Raw genomic sequence first — 4720 nt, 5'->3', positions numbered from 1 at the left:
CATTCTGTGTTTGTCTTGAATATGTCTGAACAGAGAAAACTAAAACAGACTGGGAGACACCACTACATACTACAGGATTTTGGGAGGCAACCAGGAAACAATAGAATATAGAATACTTAATACAGGCATAGTAGCTGTTAAATTCTTTGTCACCTCAACAACTCGTTTATGGTAAAAAGTTTAGGCATACAAAACTACAGTGAGACATATAGCAAGCTTGATGTATCTTAAGTGAGAGAAACTAAAACAAAACAAATATATGTATGAAGGCAGAATTAAATGTATCTTGATCTTTGTGAGATAAACATAGGGGTTGGTGTACCTTAAACTTAAGTGAGACAAACATAGGGGTTGGTGTACCTTAAACTTAAGTGAGACAAACATAGGGGTTGGTGTACCTTAAACTTAAGTGAGACAAACATAGGGGTTGGTGTACCTTAAACTTAAGTGAGACAAATATAGGGGTTGGTGTACCTTAAACTTAAGTGAGACAAATATAGGGGTTGGTGTACCTTAAAAATAAGTGAGACAAATATAGGGGTTGGTGTACCTTAAACTTAAGTGAGACAAACATAGGGGTTGGTGTACCTTAAACTTAAGTGAGACAAACAAAGGGGTTGGTGTACCTTAAACTTAAGTGAGACAAATATAGGGGTTGGTGTACCTTAAACTTAAGTGAGACAAATATAGGGGTTGGTGTACCTTAAACTTAAGTGAGACAAACATAGGGGTTGGTGTACCTTAAACTCATTGAGACAAACATAGGGGTTGGTGTACCTTAAACTTAAGTGAGACAAACATAGGGGTTGGTGTACCTTAAACTTAAGTGAGACAAACATAGGGGTTGGTGTACCTTAAACTTAAGTGAGACAAACATAGGGGTTGGTGTACCTTAAACTTAAGTGAGACAAACATAGGGGTTGGTGTACCTTAAACTTAAGTGAGACAAACATAGGGGTTGGTGTACCTTAAACTTAAGTGAGACAAACATAGGGGTTGGTGTACCTTAAACTTAAGTGGGACAAACATAGGGGTTGGTGTACCTTAAACTTAAGTGAGACAAACATAGGGGTTGGTGTACCTTAAACTTAAGTGAGACAAACATAGGGGTTGGTGTACCTTAAACTTAAGTGAGACAAATATAGGGGTTGGTGTACCTTAAACTTAACTGAAAAACAACATCGGGGTTGGTGTATTTAAAATGCAATAAGACAAATACATGACTGTATGAAGACTAAATTAAATGTACCCTTAACTTAAATGAGATAAACATAGGGGTTGATTTACCCGAGACAAACGAAGGGGTTGGTGTACCTAATAAAAATTAAGTGAGACAAACATATGTATAAGGGGGCGGTTAACCTATAACTTAACTGAGAAAAAACATAGGGGTTGGTGTACCTTAAATTTAAGTAAGATCTGGGAGGGGGTTTATGTACATGGTGTACTTAAAACTTCTAATAAAAACTTGCCACATGTTAAGTTACCATAACTACAGTGAGACTGAGACATTAAAGAATTTTGTGTACTGGAAGTTTCGGTGTAACATGTATATTAAAGGTTTGATAAACATAATGTACACGACGTACCTAGAACTTCTGAGAGACAGAAGATTACTGTACTGACACTACAGTGAGACATATAGTCACTGAACCTTCAGTAAGACATTACTGTACTGACACTACAGTGAGACATATAGTCACTGAACCTTCAGTAAGACATTACTGTACTGTCACTACAGTGAGACATATAGTCACTGAACCTTCAGTAAGACATTACTGTACTGACACTACAGTGAGACATATAGTCACTGAACCTTCAGTAAGACATAACTGTACTGACACTACAGTGAGACATATAGTCACTGAACCTTCAGTAAGACATTACTGTACTGACACTACAGTGAGATATATAGTCACTGAACCTTCAGTAAGACATGGGGCAAGTTTTATTAGAAAATAAATCACCTTGATCCATATTGAAATTGACGGGTCAAATTTGTTAAAACATCTGAAAATATTTTTCTTATCTGAAAGGCCTAGAATTGTGACATATTGCTGGTAGGTTCCTTGGATGACACCCAACAATTTGTTTTTTGCACAAATGAATTACTTTCACCCATATTCAAGGTCACAGGGTCAAATTGGTTTTACCTGAAAGCATAGAATCAAGTTTATTTGGCTTAGGTTACTGGGATGCTGTCCTGACACAATTTGCAAAAGGAAATGCCCTTGACTCTTATTCATGGGATCAAAAAACACAAACAAGTTCATTTGAGTAGCTGAAAGGCAGAAAATCATCAAAGAAGTTACTAGATGAGCAATGCAAGCCCATTGTGCCTCTTATTTAAAGTTAAAAAAATATCTTTAAGAGGGACACAGGAATTCCTATATTACAAGATTTTTGGAACAAGGACAAAATTGGGGAGGAGCTTATTACCAAATGTAGGCCTGGTTCCAAGAGTCTTGATAGAAAGGGGAGGGGGCTTATTACGGAATGTAGGCCTGGTTCCAAGAGTCTGGATAGAAAGGGGAGGGGTCTTTATTGCTGGTCAAGTACAGTATAAAGCCTCAGTAGCAGAGAGGTGTGAAGAGAATGACTGGTATGTATGATCTCCCTGACAGGTGAGAACTAGAATGCCTACAAGCTTGTAATATTGTCACACATGGCAGGATGACATCAGAGTGTCCCTTTCATGTAGGTGTCTGTGTAGGTGTAGGTGTTGTCACATCGGACAGGTAAGCAGAGTGTCCTTTCTATGTAGGTGTATTTTTATTCCACTAATTTTCAGGTGAGCTTTTCAATTTGTCTTTTTCCGTGCATGTTTGTTGGTCTTTCAGTCTTTAAACAATTCTTGCTTTGCGGTTTCTAATTTAGTTCTTGTATTTGACAGATTTTTTCTAATATGATACTTGCAGGTTTGATACTTTTATACTTACTTTATACTTCAGCATGCATCCTCAATTTTATTTCCAAATCAGAACAATCCTATTTTGGACTTCCAGGCCAGGGGAAGTTTGGTATCACTATGTAATTATAATTTAAACCTTATTGAATTGCAGGTACAAGATATTTTTCCATATTCAACATAAATGTTTTTCTTGTTACATAGTTGTACAAAATCAGTTCTGATATGAGGAATATCAATGATATTCCTTGGCCACCAGACAGCCAGGTTGGATACCATGGTGAGATTTTGTTGTCACTACCTTACAGAAAGTGTGCTGCTATACAGCGGATATACTGTCACACACATTTATGTTGATATATAATTATACTGTAGCAAGGGAGCAGGTTATAGTGCCGCTAACAGCACCATTTTTACATTATATGCTACAATGTATATTGCAGCTTTCAAATTTATGTGCCAAAATAGTGCTGCAAATTATACAAAAATCACTCATAACAGAAAACAAAATTAATGTGCTGCAATATTTCTGTAATAAAAAAGACGGAGGATCAGGGATATTCTGATGATCCTCTGAACAAGTAGTCAAAAGACAATGTAGTGATGTTTGCTGAATGATGGATAATTGTGAAAGAAACTTTGAGATGAACCAAGAAGGCATTATTTAGTCATGAATGGATGAAGTGAGACATCCTTGGATTTGTTAAGGTATTGCATTTTTATCAATCTATTGCCACAATACATCAGCATTTTTTAAGCTTGCATCACAGGACTATATTTGTAGTTTGAGCTGTCAGGTTCTTGATATTAGTTTGTGTGCAGCTTTTGTGCAGAAAAGTGAGTACAGCAGAAATAATTTTTATACAAAAGCCACAATATAGCAGCTTTTCTGTCAAAAAGAGTGCAGCTTTTGTGCTGTCATCATCTATCTCAGATTGCAAGCAGAGGCCTTAAAGGCAAGTAGGCTTCTGCCATGGTGTGGCATCAGCCATTCCTCCAGTACACTGTATCAACATTTTCCTTCAGACCACTACTTCTCAATAAACAAGAGGCAAGAGATCATATATTGGGCCAGTAGCAAGCTAGTGTAAAGGGCTACCAAGTTTGTTCAAATGAATGACCTTCTTCCAAGGTCACAGGGGTCATATGTGCTAAAATCTTTCAAAACTTCTTCTTGATAGCCAAGAGGCCAAGAGACCTGATATTCAGCTTGTGTCATGCTACGATAAAGGGCTACTAAGCTTGTTCAGATGAACTACCTTGATTTTCCAAGGTCACAGGTGTCAGACGTGTAAAGATCTCTGAATGGCGTCTTCTCCTTTACCAAGAGACCCATGCAGATACCCGATATTAAACTTGTGACATATTTGGATGAAGGACCACATAGTTTGTTCAAAGGATGACCTTGAATTAAATCTATAATGATATCATCAGTCAAATGTGTAAAAAAATCTTTTAACAACTTCTTTCATTAACTGGGTCAGAGGCCCACTGACAGCTGATTTTGAGTCTGTAGCATACTGGGATGAAGTGCTACCAAGTTTGTTCAAATGAATGACCTTGATCTATTTGAATTCAAGTTCAAGGGGTCAAATGTGCTAAAATCTTTAAGAAAAACTTCTCATTAACCAAGAGGCACAAGATACCTGAGAATGGGCCTGTAGCATGCTGGGGTGAAGGGATACCAAGCTTGCTCAAATAAATGTACTTCACACTATATCTTATAAAGTTAACTGTCGAGTATGCTTAAAAAATTAAAATTCTTTAGAATAAATGAGATCCTATAGGAATCTTGGTTCCCACCATTGAATG

This window comes from Pecten maximus, chromosome 1 (genome assembly GCF_902652985.1).
Source record: "Pecten maximus chromosome 1, xPecMax1.1, whole genome shotgun sequence".
Lineage (NCBI taxonomy): Eukaryota > Metazoa > Mollusca > Bivalvia > Pectinida > Pectinidae > Pecten > Pecten maximus.
Note: the sequence above shows the minus strand (reverse complement) of the source record.